Genomic DNA, 19521 nt, shown 5'->3' with positions numbered 1-19521 from the left:
ATTTACAAGATAGTTGACTGCTGCGCCCCACCACCGGTAGCTGCCCAACTGCTCTTTGTTGCACCGAAGATTAAAAAAGGGAGAAGTGCTAGCATTCGGGCAGCTGAATTAACAGAAATTTTAAAAGTTGTTTCTCTTTCCCATCCAAACCCTGATTTTTATTGTAAAGATGCAAAGAAAGGTATGAATTGGGTATTTAATACCAACGGGAAGGGCATTTTTGCTCCTATTGACTTCCCCTGATTTTCATGCAAGGGACAAAGCTCTGGGCTTCTCTGCAGTCTGATGCCCTCAGTTACTTTGTTTGTGGGGGAGTAAGCGGTCCTTAATATAGCAAGGCCGGTGTGGTTGGAGGAGAAAGAGTGAAGTTCGAAGGCTATCATAAGCTGGAAGTGTTTTATGAACGATATTTATTGCATGAGAATAATGTACTGTGAAATTCTCTCCGAGCTTCTACCCACAGGAATTTTTAGTCTTTAAATTGTGCGTATCTGTGCATAATGGTGGAAGGAAATAGGGGAGTGTGATTTTTACTGTGTTGTATTAGATAATTATTAGTATTTGTTCTTGGGCTGCCCAGTGTCCTTCCTTTCTGAAGAGCTGGTACCCAAACGTGGATTTGATTTCCGTGAGAGATGGCTCCGAAGGAAAACCAGAGGAAATATTTTAAGGGAAGGCGAGAGTAGATGAAAAAATACTTCTTTGTCTGTTTCTACTAAATCACGAAGCCCAAGACCTTAAGTGGAAGAATAATGCCTTTTCAGTTATTGTAGGGAAGGCAATGTAATCGAGATAGTACGTGGGTTCTTTTTCGGCCATACACTCTGAAATGTTCAAAGCCCCCCAAAACAATTTTTGTGAAATAACGTGAAACGCCTTATCTTCGGATAAAGGAAAGTGAACTTCACAGGTCCACCCATAGGTGGCGCCACACATTCACCGAACCGAATTCTTGTGCAGCCAAGTTTGGAACAAGTCACATAAATTAAAGCCTTGAGCTGCAACTAAGTCTGAGACATATGGGTTGAGTCCCAGGCCTGCCCAAGAATAACTTTGAAGAAAATTTTGTTTTCTGGCAATACAGATGCTAACACACCACAGAACCTTTAAAAAGAATAAATATGTAGATGGTTCATAGCTCTTCAGAATAATTTAACCTTCCCCCCCAAAATTAAGATAGCTTAACAAGAATAAAATAATAGAAGCTCTGTTTTTCTGCTTTGGGGGAAAAAAAAGACAATTTGATGGCAGTGATACTCTCAAGAAGTATTTGTCAATTAGTTTTTATTGACTAACATTTTATTATTTCAGTCGCAAATGTAGAGCAAAGAGTGAATTCATCTCAAAATGAGCTGACGTTGGATGAACAAATAATATTTAAACACAGATTATATGAAGGAAAATGTCATTGCCTGAATTTAGAATTTTTTGCCTCTTTGTTCTATGGTAGGAAATGTAGTCAACGTGTTCCCATTTGAGAACCAAACCTACTCCTTGCAGAATTCTTTATTCTGTCATGAGGGGGCCTAGTCCTCACCCCAGACCTGATGGGGAACAGTTTCTGGAAAACACCAGTTACAAAGCTATTAACTGTAACTAAAATGTGAAGCTATGGCTCTAAGGTGAGTAGAACTTTAACCTTAAAACACAGGCTTTGTTCAAACAAGGACCGTTTACGGAAGGCTTTGACTCGGTGGGTGTTGATTGGGTATGACGCTGGCTGAAGTCACTCCTGACAAGTGGGCCCACGCAGGTGAGGCTGGACCTTGAGAGAAATGCGAGCGCAGCACGCGGAGGGGCTGAGAAGGCGTCATGACTGACAGATGTCTGGTCCCTTTGACCAAAACAACACTTCTGCACTGGGAAGGCCGCGAGGAAGACTCAGAATTAAACAAGCCCTTACACATATTTCTTTGTGGCCTAAAAGGTAGAAACGGGCAGCAAAATTAGTTTTTATTAATCCTCAAAGCCAGTAGCATCAGTCCGTGCTGTGTCCCTGAAAAGGCCCTCCCAGCTGGTCAGACTGGATACGATCATCTGAAATGTGTCTCGGTACATAAACAGCTAGCTTCCTGCGAAGAAAACCCATTTAGAAGTGATTTATAAGATGCTCTCAAACTACTGAAGTTTGTTGTTTGTTTTATTTCTGTATCTTCTCAAATGCAAAGAGCAAAAGGGACACCAGTGCTACTCCTGGCCGGGTACGAAGAGCTGGTCATCTCTTGATGCATTCGTATGGGCTTGTGTACATGTATTCTCTTCTTTTGCATTTATGAAAGGTTAAGAAATCTCTCAACCTGAATCCCAAAGCAGGGATAACCCATAGAAAACACTTTGGTAGATTTTGAGCTCCTCAATGACAGAGGACCGATCTTGTTCAATTTTATACTCTTGTGTCCAGCGCAGAGCCTAACACACGCGAGGGGATCGTGAACTGTCCCTTGTGGCTGCCGCTCTTTTACTTTTATTTACTTATCATGTTTGACCGATTAAGCAAATGATGTGAGTCCCGGGAGCTGAGCACATGGTGGGTGCTCAGAAGGGTGTGGACAGGAAAGCCATGCATGGAGCCGGTGGTTGAACTATGGAGTCAAGTTGACACACGTGTAATAGTGATAAAACAACCTGGCCTTGGCTTCTCATCACCGACTTCATTTGCAAAGTGAGGGTGAAATGATCTCTTTCTGAAAAGTGGGAGGATTGCAGAAGGGGGGCTTTCCCCGGACTCGGCACCCAGGACTATCCCAGAAGCTCTGCATGATTCTCCCATGACCTTACTTAGTGGTCACCGCGACCCAGGGGAGCTATGTCAGCCCCCTCTTACAGATGAGGACGCGGCAATCCCTTTCTGTATTTCCTTTGCTTTTACTAAACGTGAGTTTTGTTAGCACTGTTCTCCAGCTCCCAGCCCCCTAGAATCCCAAGCTCCTTCCCAGGGTGACCAGGAGCTAGGAGCACCATCCTTGCCCTCTGCCCCCTGCGGTCCGGGCGCCGGCAATGGGACCCTGTCCCCGTTCTGATGGGCCATGCTCTCTCACATGTTCAGAACACCGTCTCTCTTCAAGTGAAGTCTCTCAGGGGCTGGAAGTCTGTCTCCGACCCATCCCTTTCCATCTCGGTTCAGTACAAATGAGTGATAACTTTGTGGTTAACGATGAGGAGACAGGGAATTCAGATTCACTCAGTTTGCGTGAGGCCAGGCGTCGAGGGCGGATACTGTGCGGGGCCCTTCATAAGTGAGCTTTTCTTTGCCCTCATTAAAACTCCCTCCACCATGGTTTGGTTGGTATTGCTGTCCCCTCCGACCAAGCAGAACCCCGTGGCTCTGAAAGATTATCTTCTTTCTCTAGGATTGTGGAGCTAGTCAGTAATGGGAGAGCCGGGAACCAACAAGAGTTCTGACTCGCCAAGTCAATGCGTAAGAGGTCTTCTGTACAAAGCCTCAGTATAGACTCTTCCTGAACACTTTTCTGCACAACCTCCCTGCTTCCTGTCGATCTGTAGCTGTTTATTGATCCCTGGGGAGACCCAAGGCACTGTGATGCACTGGAAAAACCCAAGACCTGCTTCCTGACAGAGCGGCTGGTCTGTCCGAGGGAGCGTGACTAACCTACAGGTAGTGATAACAAAAAACTCTGGGTCAGGTGTTTATGAAACGAGTAACAGCACCCAGCGATTGCCACTGAGAGGAGTTTATGCGCCTCGCCGCGTGATAAACACCGTGTAGCCCTGGGATTGACCTGAGGAGTTTATCGAGAAGGTGGTGTGAAATAATGTGTGCAAAGTGCATAGAGCCGCGTCAGGCGGCAGCCAGTACCCACGGGCTCTGCTTCGTACGTAAGGAAGCAGTGAAAGAAAACTTCTGCTAGCTCTATCTTGACGATTTTCCAGAAATCAGTATGGGTCTAATTAAATGATGGAACAAATGTAAAGCACCTACCATTTTTACCTAAATCTGACACATTTAGTGGGAGAGACACATCTCATTGAAACGTGAAAGCAGGTGGATGCCCCTTTGCCCTGATTCCCAAGGAAGAAGGTGCGGGCTGTGAGTCCCCAAATTGCTTCGGTACCAGTAAACTCTTGGCCGTTTCCCCAGGGGGACCTTAATGTCAGCCATACACATCTCCCACACTCACACTCAGACACACAGATGCTTCCAGGGCTGCTGGCCAGAGCCACTTTGTTCTCTAGGATATAATAATTAAGCCACTGGCCCACCCTGTTTGGAAGGAACAGGTTTGCCTCCTGAGCAAAGCAGTCTTATTAGAAATACTTTCAGGATCATAACCTGTGACACTGAAATCGCTTCAGCTTCAAGAGCTCTTTGCAGACGGGGCCGCCGAGGCGTGAGAAGGCAGGGCTGGTGCTATTTCTGATGGCCAAGGCATGTTGCACATTTGCAGCCCATTCATGAGGAAGGTGACAGGCAGGGGAGAAATGCGGGTATCAGCCGGGCTGTGGGAGGCAGAGGGCAGGCTGGTGTGTGGCCCGGAGAGCCCGTACGGCAGACACCAGAGACACCTTGACGGCCACAGGGAGCACAGAGGAGGACAAGGCAGAGGACTGGCCAGGACATGGGGCGGGAAGGGATTCCCTGTGCCCCCTCTCCCGCTGAAGCCTCTTCATAACCAAGGTGAGGCCACGCTCACCCAGAATCTGAAGCCAAGCACCTACATGCAGTCGGAAGGAAGACCCTGGAGACCCTGCTCCTTCAGCACAAAGCACGGCAGATGCCCTGGCGTGTGGTGTGACCACGGCTGGGAAGGCTTTGTGACCGAGCATCAGCGTGGGACACAAACTCTTCCTCTTACTAACTAAGCCAGTCCCTCGCACCCACTGTGCCTCGGTTGCTTTAGCCGTGAAGTGACCTGACCGCTGTCCATCCTACTTCTCAGGCTTGTGGAAAGTCCGAAGAGGTGACGGCCATGAAAGCTCTTCTGGAACTATAGCGTGGGAAGCAAACCGCAATTCTGCTAAGTCCGCTTAGGCTCTCATCAGACCTCGAGGAGGTCAGCCGGACCTTGTCGTACTAGTTTCTCAAATGCCACTTGGCTGAGAACACATTGAAGTGATTCCAGCAAATGCAGGCTTAAGCAGAGGCTTTCCCTCTCCCAGCTTGTGTGAGTGTCTGCGGCCTGGTGAAGCGCAGCTCTCGCTCTAGCCGAGCGTGCAAACCACGGCTCCGCTCTTGTGATCGTGGACCGTTTGCTCGCATGTTTGGAGACTCACATCTAAATGGATGATGATATTGTCAATCTCGTGGGTGCGTCATGAAGATCGAATCAGACCACAGATAAGTCCCCGGGCCAATGAGTAGCATACAACAGTTCTCTGAAGTTCTTCCCATGCCGATGAGCTCCTGCAAGGGCACAGACCATCCTATGCGTTTTGACAAAGCACCCACTTCTATATCAGATCTTTGCTAGTACTGGCTGCCCAATGAATTTTTATGAAATAATGACATTTAATCTCACATAAGAAGGCAGCTTCCTGCTGTTAGGTAAGCCATAGAACAAAGGACCCTAGAAAAGAACATCTGGTCTATGGTTACGGGATGCTTGCACTGGGCTATGTAGCAAAGTCATAAGAGTGTAGGTTTGGGGTCACACAACTAGTTCAAATCGGGGGTACTCTACGTACGAGCTCTGTAGCCTTAGAAAACCTAAGTATCCACAAACCACAGTTTCCAGGAGATGACATAATGTTTATGAGTGACACGGACTACATGCTTCATCAATGTTAGCTGTTTCTTTTCCGTCTCTCACGGGTTAGCCTGCTAGCAACAATGCTGAGCTGGTGGCTTTGCGTTCTGAGTGGGGGCCGTCCAGGTCATCAGGCCTGTGTCATTCACGTCCACATGGTGACACAATCATGTCAACCCACAGAGGAGAATTCTTTTGAATTTGGAGTTCACTGCCCTACTCAACATAGGAGTCCTTCCGATGGGGCCCGTGCAGACACCAGCCCTCGCCAGACCTCTGGGTGCTCTCTGTTTCACCAGGAAAACTTCATGTTTGGAGAGTTTGTTGTTGTTGTTGTTGTTGTTTAAATTTTATGGAGAGATCTTCCTTATAGCGTCTGCACATCAGTGTTTATACTGACTTCCAGGGAAGAACAGAATTCTCCCTCTGCCACACGATGGTCTTTGAATATCTCAAAATGTTCCTATTGTTAAAGATATTTTGGGGAGTTTAGTGTATTTTAGTTCATCTCTACAGAATCCTCTTCTCCCCTGACCACCCCCCTCCCCAGCTCACACGTAACTGGTCCCACTCTTAAGTAAGGAAAACATAACAACACAAAAACAGCAGGTAAACTTTGGCTTTGCTATCTGAGGCTTGATCCCTGCTTGATTTCAGCCAATTTCTTCCATTTTTACATTTTCTCAGGACTTTTCATTTGCTGACAGCTTGGAAGGCCTGAGATACCAAATCTTGCTTTCTTCTGCCCTACTCCTACCACCTGTTTACTCGAATTGTCCTGAGGCACAGGGAGACACTAACGAACTGTAGGACAGACAGTCCTTGCTGGCCGGGGCACTGGAGCGTTCAGAGGCCCATTGTCCTGTATGTCCGTCACTAGAACACTCTCTGTTGGCTGTCTCTAAAGAATCTTACTTTGGAAAGGCGTAAACGTGTTGGCCTGTCAGAGGAAGCCATAAATCTCCCTGTACACATAGCCGTAGAATTTCACTAAACAGAAAGAAGAGCTCTTGCCAGGTGGATGTTTCATTTCAACCTGGCCATCTGCGTTCAGGCAGAAACTCAGGCTACCAGGCTGTACAGGGAGGCATGCCACTGAAGTCTTCTGAGGCTATGAAATTGTTCATGGCGGTATCTTCGAAAACACTGTGATGGGCTCCTCCTTTCCCTGATTTCCCCCAGAATTAGCCCTGAAGCCTCGCTATACAATCTTCTTGTGCAAATGATGACAGTGAGTTTGCTAGAAATGGTGCATGAGGAAGTGACCTCATTTCTTACCAAGGGTGTAGGCTTTGGAGGCAAGAAGACCTTGAGACCATTTAGATGCTTGGACACAGCTAATGAGCAAAAGGCTGCTCAGGGCTTCCGAGAAACCGTAGAAACACCATATCATGATGGCATCAGAAACTGCCCAAGCTTGACAAGGTCATTCATGGATGAGCCGGGTTTTGGAGTGCTAACAAAACTACAAGAAAGTGAGGTATCAACTTGCGTTCAGCATCGGGATGTCTTTATTCCTGATGAAAACCTACACGGGCCCGTCTCAAGTCTGGGGGAGGCGCCCAGTGCGGCTGCGGGTCCTGTGAACCTAGCCCACCCGGCTTGCGCAGAGCTGCTGCTCCGAGGGAACTCTCGCCCGGCTGGAGGGACAGCGTTGGAAGGTGTTTGGTGGACTTGGACTGAAGATTGCAGGCATGAAATGGTTCATTCGGCCTCCCGCACAACTTCCTGAAGCAAACAAGCACTACGTGCCAAATGCACGCTAGTTCTAAGGGGTTTAGGAAGAACTATAAATAAGCTGAAGTCCGAATAATATAGTTGGGATATGCACATAATATCACTGAAACAGTGTGAGGCAGGTGTTCTAACAATGAGATGACCAGTACAGACCCGACGCTCAGAGTTCTGTGGGAGCACAGTGGTCCCTGAGCTCCAGTGATCAGGGAAGGGGCCGTTCATCTAAGTCCTAAGGGAGTAATGTGAATAGAGTCAAGCAGAAACCTCTTGAAGGGCCAGCCTGGAGTCGTCTGCTCTGCTTTCCTGGATCCTGTGGAGCTGAAGGAGGTGAGCCGTGAGCCAGACCTTGGTCCCTCTCTCCGGAGCCATCTTGTTTTCAACTGCAAGTGCTTGAAGATTAAGCTAATGAGCTTTCCTGCTGCTGTGGTGGGGAGCCAACGCCTTCCCCCTGGCACCCAGCCCTAGTTATTTTTCTTTCAAATAAAGAAACAGGCTGTCTAACATCAGGTGGAGACCTAGGTGCCTTGCACAGCCTCAGGTTGGAGAACATCTTTGCCTTGGGTGACAGATGGCCCCATCACACTCCATCTCCCAGACCTCTGGCCCCAGCGATACTGCACATATGACACCCTCGCTGCTGACACTCTGTCATCCGTTCCGTTAATGTATGATAGAACTCAATCAGTCCAGCTGTCAGGCCAGCTTCGGAGCAAACTTGCAGGGAGCAAAGAATACCACTTGGACGTATCCATGACCTGCTTTCTTTCCCTACCAACCAAGACCTCAGGAGGCATTTCTCAGCAGCACAGTGTTCTTTGAGTTCACGGTTGCTGGTGTTCCGAGTTGACCCTGTGATGCTGTTTATCAGATCCCTGCTCCTCTTTGGAATTCTAGCGTGCTTCGTGTTGACTTGAAAATCTCAGCAAAACACGACTTTGTTTTTGTTTAACGCTACCAAATTTGAAGGAGGTGTGTTTGTGGGTGAGTGCAGGTTTTTAAGGAAAACATTTCCTATTTTTGTGCGATTCTGTATGTCAGGTTTTCAGTCACCATTCTGTTGTTTATTGTGCTCTTTTCATTTTTATTTTCTGCTTTGTTTTGCTCCTTGTAGCTTGGCGCTTGAGAGTGGTGTCAACTTTAGGACTCTAGAATCCTGTCTTTATTGTAGACTTGCAGCAAAATCACAAAGTTGTTGATACAGGAAGGTGTTGCTGTGGCAGAAAGCCACTGAAGGCCAGTATGACACCTGTCCTCCCCCTTCCTTGGTAGGACTCCTAATTCTGTATGTTCCATTTTAAATACCATGTTTTCAGCCTGTCTTTCAGCTCCGCGTGGCCTTGTTTCTAAGCTCTGACTAATGGGTGTTCTGTGTGGCCTTGGGGTTGTGCCCAAGGGTGGGAGGGGATCCCTTCTGTTCTTCGTCCATCCTGTCCCCATGTGGGCTGTGCTGCTCAGACCAGGGGATGAGCGTGGCACCTTAGAGAGGACAGAGCAGTGGTCGTGGGTACCTTGTCCTTGAAGATGTGGAGAAACCATGGCCTTAATCTGGGATTGCTTCTTTTTCATGAAAGAATTAAATCTTGTGGGTTTAAGCCACCATTTTCTTAGATTTTCTGTTACATGCAAACGAATTTAATCCTAGCTGACATATCACTGACACCTCAAAATTACCTTAATTATCTGCGGATTTTTGTACATCACCAACTCCATAAATACCTGTTCATTAAATGAAAGTAATCAGCTATTCTTACTTTTCCCAAGATGATTATGGCCCTACAGTGAGAGTAGCTCCTTTGGAGTATTGCTGCCCCCCCTTCTTCCAGTGTTCATGGAGGGTTCACCATGTACCAGCTATTGCACTAGCAGCCGATCCTTACCCCCGTGGCACTCCAATTTGGTGGGAAAAGAGACATGTGCACTTACAGATTCGGCAAAAGTTGGAAGGGGTCGTGTGAGATCGAGGGTTCAGAGAAGGTCTCACTGAGGTCATAGCACAGGGACCGCTACCTGGAGGATGAGTAGGGATTAGCCTGATGAAGAAGGTGAAAACACTTCAGAGGGAGGGACTGCCTCATGCAAAGACCCTGAAGTAAGAAAGAGATGGAGAGAAACCCACAGAGCAGCTGACGCAGGGCCAGGATGACTGAGCATGGAGATGAAAGTGTGTGGGGTGTGTGTGTGTGTGTGTGAGTCAGAGACAGAGTCAGAGACAGAGGAGACTTGAGGAGACTCAAGGAGATGAGGGGAAATGAGAAGCTGAGATGGATGATGACATGGGGAAGGTCTCCAGAGCCATGTGGATTATTCAGGTCCAATGACAGAAGTCTTTGTAAGTCCTGGAGGCAGCTTAAAGGTTTCGGATAGAAAGATAGAAAACATTGAAGGGGTTTAAATATGCCTATTTCAGAATTCTCCCTCTTGCTACCGTCTGAGGAATAAATAGGAGGACGGCAAGAGTAGGTCAAAAAGGTCATGTAGGACATTGCTTCAGCAGCTCGGGCCAAGTGCCGCTTGTCTGTACTCACTGGACACTTGGATTCTGAGTCTTTCCTTACTTACCCATCTTTATACTTGTCCTTGCATTTGTATTGCTGTTCTCCGTGTCTACGACTTCTGTGCTAATTATCTGGCTTGTGACAAGTGCACATTCCCTTTTCCCTTCCTTTCCCCCGACCCCTCCTGGCCCCACGGTCTCCCAGTGAACGTCACCACAAGGGGCCATCAGTAGCCACTCTTTCCTTGTATACTCTGTGCAATAGGATGTTTTAGCTCCGTGTTCTCCTCAGCCCGGGCTGGTCTTGGGGCCCCGAGGATGTCTGCAGGGGATGCTTTAGGGTCATGTGCATGGAGCCCAGGGAATAAATGGACATGGTGCTGAACTCCTACCCCTTCTTCACCCACTTCAAGACCCTGCTCGCTTTCTGCTTCATGGCACATGAGCTTCTGAATATGATTTTGTTTGAAAAATAATCCACTGATAATACAGATTAAAGAAATTCGGCTCTGGAAGATCAATGGTTGCAGAACATGAATAGGCCATTTTGCATAACGCACTTTTAAGACCCCGCAGATGCCTTCCAGACCCAAGCCCTTCCGTGAGGATTACTGCAATGGTATCCTGGCTGCCTCCCTTCCCGGCAGATTGGCTCAAAACCCTGCTGCTTACGTATTTACTTCATTCCAGGTCTAAACTCGGTCCCTGGTTTCAAAGTCCTATATAATTCTTCCCTACAGAATCAAGCAACCTCTAATTTCTCCAACCTGCAGCTTCCCTCTGGTAAGGCAGAGCTCCCTTTGGTCTGGCTTGGAAGCCAATATTCTTCCTTTCTTCTCTTTTTACTTAATTTTCCTCATCCCCTCTCTCTACTAGCCAGAACATGCCTAAGCCCCAACTCCAGCTTATATTCCGCCTCTTCCACGACAATTCCCATAGTTACATCTCCTTTCCCAACATCATTAAATACTTCTCAGCTGTCCGTCAGAAGCAGCACTGTTTATTCTGCGCAGTCTTACAACGCCTCCTGTCGCCGTTATAAACTCTGAAGACAAGACCACATCCAGGAGAGCGCCAAGCCAACACTTCGTGGTAAGGCAGTGTCCTGACGTGAAAATGGCAGCTGATTTCTGGCCTCTGAGGAAATTCCTTCCTTTCATTTGCTGCAATTTAAAGAGGGAATGAAAATACTTTTCCTTACTTCCGGGGAATATTGGAAGATGAAGTGTTTCCTGTCTCAGAAGAAGGACCGATTCATGGTGGTGAATGATTGAAACTCTGGGTTTAGTTATGAAAGGGCAGGGTGGGGCACAGATACAAAGCTTGGGGTGCGAGACGAAATAAAGAGAAGGAGGTGTAAACTAGCGGGAGACAGCTGGGAACGGCACAGAAGGTGGGGGAGAGAAGCAAAAGTAGTGATCACAGAAGCCCCAGAGGCCTCAAGCTGCCCGTGGTGAAGCTGACCTGGAAGGAGGAGATCCTGCTTTTCTGGGAGAGCTGATAGTTTGAGCCTGTGCCTGAGTATGCCAGAGCCTATGGGAGGCAAGGCCTTGCCTCCTGATAACACGGGATTTACCTGGGTCAGGGCCTGCCAGTATAGCCCACAACACCCGTGCTCTGCCCATGGGCTTTGGGGAAGACTCGGCTGACACCGGGACCATGTCCACCAATGGCCCAGTCAGAGTGACACACAACGGCTGCACGCCTTTGCTCAGTTCCTGTCCAATTACCCCTGAGAACACCTCCCCCTCCCAGTCCCATGGGATGACTGTAGGTTCAAAGATGAAGTGAAGACTCCTAGTTAGGTATTTGTCAGTGGGGAGACTTTTGCAATTGAGCTTTGGATGGCAATGCTGAGAAAGAACAAGAGCCCCCCCAAGCTGCAAAGCGACGTCTGTGCTACAAGTTGGTTGGGCTACTTTCAGGAAGGATGACAGCGCTAAAACCTCAGCTCGCACCTTCCTTAGTCCCTGAAATCTGTAATCAGAGACGCTTCCACCTGGAGACTCAGTCACACCTTGTCCTCAGCCAGTCCTGACCAACAAGGTGGAGATATTAGCCACTTTATCTGCCCAGCTGGGAGGCCCTGAGTCAGTGTTAATGCCAGTTTTGTGGGCGATTGAGGAGAATCTTGCCTGCCCTCCACTCACTGAGTCGTACCTTCCTCCGGTTTCCCTCACCTACCAGTCTGTATCCCCAGCTTCATCTCCTGTGCACACCCAGCACCTCGGCACCTGCCCTGATCCCAGGTGCCTCCAGTGAGCTTGTGATACACTGCCTGGCGCTTGTCAAGCGTTTTCCTTGGGGGCTAGCATCTGCTTACCTGTCCTTAATCCACACGATTTACTGTCTGCCTACCATTTGCTAGCTTCTGGGCTCGATTCTAAAGACAAATCACGGGCCGCCTGGATGACTTAGTCAGTTAAGCGTCTGCCTTTGGCTCAGGTCATGATCCCAGGGTCTGGGATGGAGCCCATGTAGGGCTCCCTGCTCAATGAGGAAGTCTGCCCCTCCCTCCCCATCTGCTTTCCCCTCACTCATGCTCTCTCTCTCAAATAAATAAATAAAATCTTTAAAAAAAAATAAAGACAAGTCAGGGTTCACCTGTCACCTGGGCTCCCTTGGCTGTGTCCCCTCTCATAATATGGTGTCCCTTGAATACCATGACTACTGTGACTTTGTCTCACTTTCTGGACTCAGTGTATTGAATTTGGCCCTTTGAGGTCATTGCTGCAACTGGGTCCTACTTACAGTCTGTGATGCTGCCTTCTTTACCAGCCCCACCAGCCCATGTGTCTCATACCCCAAAACTAAGTCATAACATTCTAATAATTAGCTGCAGAACCCTATTGGCCTTCTCTTGAAGCATGGTGGGTTCAGTTCAGATTGAAAAGGACAGTCTGTTTCATTTTTAGAGCTGTGGCTCTCATCCATTAAGTGCACCTGTGTTGAAAAATGGCTGACCTGATTGTAAAATACAATAATTACTTTACTGAAGCAATTGTGTGTCTTCCCATGGTGAGGATCGTAGCAGTTGGGGGAAATTGCACTGTGACTGGTGGGAACTGGAGCTGAAACAAAGATAGGGAGCATGTGTGGCAACAGCTGGGGGTGCGCCGTATCACCTGCATACGGGGAAGTGAAAGCAACGGGGACAGAGGCAGCAGGGTCTTCACCAGCCACAGGCAAGGCCTTCGGGAGGGAGGGATGCCCTAGGGAACGTGTAGATCTGGCAGAGAAGGCCAGACGCTGACCCATTCAACAGCATTGCTATCTGAATCTCATCTGCAAGAGGGCCTGGTGAGTGGGGCCAGCTAATCAACCTGGGCCAGGTATGGTCCAGCACTGTGTTAGGCTTAGGCAATATGAGATAATGTGGATGTTTATAAAGCAGAAAGCCTCTGCTCCAAATTCTTATAATGCAGAACCACTCTGTGGAACCATGGAAGAGAGCTATGCGCTGGGGGACATGGGGAGGTATTTTGCAACACCTGAAAACTGGGCCAACCACCTCTCGCATCAGTTAGACATTGACAGTTGCAGAGTATCCTGATTACATGATGCTTCCTATTCCCAGAACCTCAACTCGCTCGTGTCGACCCTGGCCTCAAAATATCACCAATTCAAAGGTTTCCCCTGTCCTGGTATTCCATGTCAAGAATTTCTGAGCCCAGCTCATCAGGAATCAAGGCTGCATGCTCAGATCCTTGAATAATAATGATGATGATGATGATGATGATGATGATGATGATGGGGGTGATAATAATAATAATTATAATAATAATAACAAAATACAAATTGTCTATGTTGTTTCTCCGTCACTACAGCAAGTCAATAAAACTCCATTATAATAGTTTTTTTGGTTTGAGGAGGGTACTTTCTGTGATTGGGAGGACTCAACAAAATTCAGCTGTGACTTCCCATGACCATGGATGGCATGGACCAGGGCTCTTGATCCAGACCACTTGAGTTAGCATCTGTCAAGACAGCTGATGTCTATTTGAGGTTCCTGGACCACAGCAGAGGGATTGGTCACATGCTGGGTTTCTGCTCTGATTTTGTTGAAGCTTCTGACTTTATTTGGTTCTGGGAAGAATTAGATTTCACTTGTGGAAGTCTTTGTTTCCATTGGAATTGGTTTCTTAAAAACTTCTTGGACAAATTGGGTTCATTTGACCCGACTTTGCCTTGCTCCATACTGTTAAGAACATTATCTGAAAGGGGAACAGCCAACAGCGGGAATCCCAATAAATCCGCTGATGAAAACCCACCCCAAGGATTAAAAGGTTCAAGTCTTGTCATGCTGCTGCCCTTCATTGGACAAACTGCCTTGGGTCACCATCTGGAAACCTTAGGGTGTCTATTTTAACTGCCAACTATCTGCATTCCTGAGAGTTGATTTAGAAGATGAAACCTCCAGAACTGCCCCTTTGTGCTAGGAAAGGCAAATTGTGATGTCTGGTGGTCAGAAACAGCCAACTTCTGGTCAGCTGGCATCAGGGTTGGAAAGGACACATTCAACCAGCTGCTAACAGAGTTCACCTGACGATCTCATCCTACATCTTAGCCAGGCTGGGTGCCTGTCTCCAGTTGTGCATCTTGATAACTCAGATGCTTGCACATGTCATTAAATGACACAATTTCATCAATTATAATTTCACCAAAGATAATTTGGAGAACTTTTGATATGACCAAATTGTCCATCTCAGAAGTGCTTCAGAGCAAAAAAGACAGGACAATTGCTGACATTTAATGATCTGTCTTTATCAGTTGGCATGAGAAATATTCTAAAAGAAATTCAGGTTCAAAAATAGCTTCATTAAAGAGTGCTCTGAGGGGGAGAAGTTAGTTCCCAGCTTCCAACTCTCTCTCTCTCTCTCTCTCTCTCTCTCTTTTTTTAAGCCTAAAGAAGAATTGTCATTAACTACTGACCAAAGTCACTGTTTTCTTATAGATACTCTAGTGCTCCCGTTTCAACAATAAATCCTACCCTGGGTCTGTCCCTTTCCTCACAGTCAGTGAATGCCCCAAGTAGGTGACATCTCTACTAGTGTCAGGTATCCCCTACTTTCTAGCTGATAGTAGTTACCTGGGTCCCTTTGATGGAAGAGATACTTTGCTCTTTGATGATACCACCATCCAACGGAGCTAGGAAGCTTCGTTAGCAAGTAGAATAGTTACAGTAAATGATCCTTGCAAGATCTCTTCCTCGCAATGCCTGGATTTTCCTCCAGTTATATCCCAATAATAGCTAACATGGATATAGACTTACTTGTATTCTCGGCCTTAAATCAACCCAAACTCGAATGGAGTAGTATAAAAGCCATAGACGTTCATCTATAAAGTAAGAAAGTAAGTTTACCTATTGCAGTTTACCTATAAAGTAGGAATAATAATAACAGTATCAATTGAACAGGATACCAGTAAAAGAACTTAGAACGATATATGGCATCTAACACGTTCATCATCCCCATCATCATCGTCATCATCACAGTAAGGATGAAAGGGAATTTTGACTGTAAATCCACGTTGTGGATCAGAAAGTCCCATGCTGATGAGACTGGTACTATCCAATTCAGTCCCAGATAATAATCTTCCCAGACATCCAGTGGTATCGTTTCTCTTTCTAAATGAGGCCACTGACAACCTACGGAACGGGAGAAGGTATTTGCAAATGGCATACCCAATAAAGGGTTAGTATCCAAAATATATAAGAACTGATACAACTTAATAAGCAAAAAAAAATTAATAATAATAATCTAATTAAAAAGTAAGCAAAGACATAAATAGACATTTCTCCAAAGAAAGCATACGGATGGCCAACAGACACATGACAAGATGCTCAACATCTCTCATTATTAAGGAAACACAAATCAAAACTACAATGAGATAACATCTCACACCTGTCAGAATGGCTAAAATAGAAAACACAGGAGACAAGTGTTGGTGAGGATGTGGAGAAAGGGGACCCTCCTGCACTGCTGGTGGGGATGCAAACTGGTTTCCATTGTGGAAAATAGTATGGAGCTTCCTCAAAAAATTAAAAATAAAACTACCCTACAATCCAGGAATCACACTGCTGGGTATTTATCCAAAAAATACAAAGACACTAATTCAAAGGGATACATGCACCCCAATGTTTATTGAAACATTATTTACAATAGCCAAACTACACAAGTAGCCCAAGTGTTCATTGATTGATAAATGGATAAAGAAGGTGTGGTATATATATACAATGGAATATTATTCAGTCATAAGAAGGAATGAAATCTTGCCATTTGCAACAACATGGATGGAGCTAGAGAGTATTATGTTAAGTGAAATAAGTCAGTCAGAGAAAGACAAATACCATATGATCTCACTCATATGTGGAATTGAAAAAAACAAAACAAATGAGCAAAGAAAGAAAAAAAGAGAGAAAGTGAGAGAGAGACCAAGAAACAAACCCTTAACTATAGAGAACAAACTGGTAGTTACCAGAGGGGAGGTAGGTGGGTGATGAGGGAAATAGGTGAAGGGGATTAAAGGAATACTTATGATGAAAAAAATAAAATAAAATGATAAAAAGATAAATTCCTAAAAAATAAATAAATTAAGCCATTGAAATTCTTCCCTTTGATTTGTGGAATATATCACATTATATTTTGTTTAGAGTAGGTAACCAGATCCCAAAAGACAAATAACTCCTCTGTTGTTATTATTTGAAATATTTAATTTCTTTTAAAAATGTGTCTTTATTAGAAAGGCACAAATCTGGCTCCCCATACAAATTCAAAATCAGGAATGAAATTTGCTAGGGAAAAAAAATCCTGAATGTGCCCAAAGGCATCTATAAATCGCTTGGACTTGTGCCACATGTGAAATCACTTGGTTTTAGTGATCAAAGGAATTCTGTTCTTGTTTTGTTAACCAATTAACTGGATAAACTTGATATATTCTCTTTACTCCCTGGGCCTCAGTTTCCTCATCTGTAAACTAAGGAAATTGGAGATAAATAACTATAGGATTTAAGCCAGTTTGATTATTATAAAATTCTATAATTCCATGAAACCTGCTCAGTCTCTAACCTCCAATCAAATCACAGTGTGTTCTAATGCCATAGTAACCCAGGTGCACTTCACAGCAATTAAATCAGAGCACACAAACAATGCCCAGCTAACAAAGCTGGGTATCAACCCAACAGGTGGTTTCTATTAAGACAGATTCTAGATTCTGCATTTAAAGCTACAAGTGCATTTAAAAAATTTAGGAAAAGGCAACCCCTCTATAAAACCCATTAATCAAGAATGCAAGAATTAAATGTCATCGTCGCGGATACATTTGACAGTATCTGTCACAACTTTATTTGAGGCTTTAGGGTTGGGAACCAAAGAGCAACCCTTTTATAGTAAGATTAAAGTCATTTGTAGCCAGAGACCACATGCTTCTGGGTTTTTCCAAGCTCCATACCTGACACTGAGACACTGATTAAAGAATTGCTGTTATTTTCTTTGAGCTGGAGAAACTGCAATGCTTTGCTGGAAACCTGCTACCTTGATTAATGTATAGGGCTCATCATTGAAGAGCAGCAAAAACATATATTATGCTTCTCTTGATTCTAAATATATGTACTTTTAATTTCTGTATTCAGTCTATGTAACAACCCGCCAGGGAAGAAAATCAAATTACATACTGTACACATAAACCTCAAAAAGTACTGATTACTGATTAGAGAAAGAAAAAAAGAAGTAGGGTAAAATTGCCGAATGAACCACGAAAAAGCATAGGTCTGAGTTGTTAAGAACTCATTACCATACTGCTGCTCTCAGGGAAATGAAACACATTGATATATATTTTAATTAAAGTATGAAGTACTCAAGCAAATGCCACCAAATTCTTAGTCAGCACCTTTTAAAAAATCTTTTATTTTATCTTTGTTGAAACCAAATGCAAAATGATTTATTTGCCTGGAAATTTATGATTTGTGAGGCTGTATAAATCAACTATTTGGGGTAATTGCTTCAAGTGGCAACATATTTGTATTTGGTAAGGTGACTTACGATTTTGGAGGAAATTCATTAGCTTTATGAGAACCTGAAATGCTCGTGGGCACATGAAATATAAACGTATGCTCCAAAGCTCTATTTCCAGAACAAAGCATTTGAGTTCCTTCAGATGCATTAAAGAAAATGTACATGTCATGTAGCTTTCAGTGCAACTTACATGACCGTGCTCCTAACAATTCTCTCACTCTTGCTAACCAAGTAGTTTTCCTTGAAAATTATACTTTATTGGAGGATTAAACACAATATGTATGGACCTAAATTATGCTCCTAATTAGTTACTGATTCAAGCTGAATCAAAGAAAGCCTCGATAAGTCTTTGTCTTTTGAAATAAGGTATAGGAAACTCTCACGGTTTATAACCTGCATCTCATCAAAGAGACCCACCTCCTAAAAGGGAAAATGCACAGAGTAGAGATTAAACATATTGAATATTTAGAAGAACCTTGTCCATCTTAATGAATTTACATCATTTTGTTAATCTGGAAGTTTGTTCTTGCAAAGTTATAGGTGAAGAGGGTGTCTCGTTATTGCTGTGTATACAGCAAGAGCACATTAGATGCAGGCTTTGTACAGAGCCTCAGGATTGCAAACCCAGAAGAGAGAAAGTCCCCAGCTGACAGCTGCTTGCTTGCTGGGCAGATGCACTGATTCACCCAGGGAACATGTGCTTGGGGCCCCAGAGGCCAAGCAGACCGGATCAGCGTATGGAGAATTTTAAGCAAATTTCACAAAATTCTCAGCCTGTTTTTATTCTTAGATATTTTCCATCCTTGATACCAAATGCAAATTCTCCAGAAATTCTAGGAGATGGAGTGTTGCCTCACATAGATAATTGCCTGATGGACCTTTCTGTTCACACCCTGGGAGGTTTGCCTGATAAGCTGTTTTCAGAGTACCCCACTGTCACCAGGTCAGTATAACTGAGGTCTCTTGTACCTGGAAACCCTCGCGTGGTCACAATTTCAGAGCTAGAGAGCTTTCCAAAGTGGTTCCTATTTCTACTATGTCAGAAGTTTCTGAGGGAGAATTTGATCATCTATAAAAATGTTACTCCCACCCAAGCATGCCTTTGAGTGTGCCTCTTCTGAATGCACTGGAAACTTCAAAAATGTAACCGAATATATTTTGTGTATTGTCCTAAGTTTACTCTGGCTTCCTAATTTCTTGTTTCATGCCAATTTTGGAATAGTCTGTGCTTCAGACTTGGAACTGCAATACATCTGTGTTCTGTTTTCAGTTCAGTATAGTAAGAGCTTACTGGGCTGTACCTTAGCTGGTGCTCAGCCAGGCACTGGGGTAAGACAGGTGGTCAGTCCCAGCCTCGGAAGGCTTGTGGTCTAAGGTAGCGACAGGTTATACGGAAACAGAATCAGTAGTTGGCTTGGGTGAGGTTAAGGAACTGACCGAGTGGAAAGTTGACAAATTCTGATTCGGGGAAACGGGGTTCAGAGTAACCAGAACTGAGAACATAGCTTTTGATGTGTATCTTGAAGAATGATTTTTAAAGGTGAGGGGATGGTGGTGTGTCTGATATCATTTC

The sequence above is a fragment of the Ursus arctos genome, unplaced genomic scaffold, assembly GCF_023065955.2.
Source record: "Ursus arctos isolate Adak ecotype North America unplaced genomic scaffold, UrsArc2.0 scaffold_8, whole genome shotgun sequence".
Taxonomy (NCBI): Eukaryota; Metazoa; Chordata; class Mammalia; order Carnivora; family Ursidae; genus Ursus; species Ursus arctos.
The sequence above is the reverse complement of the archived record's forward strand: the minus strand, read 5'-3'. Positions refer to the sequence as shown.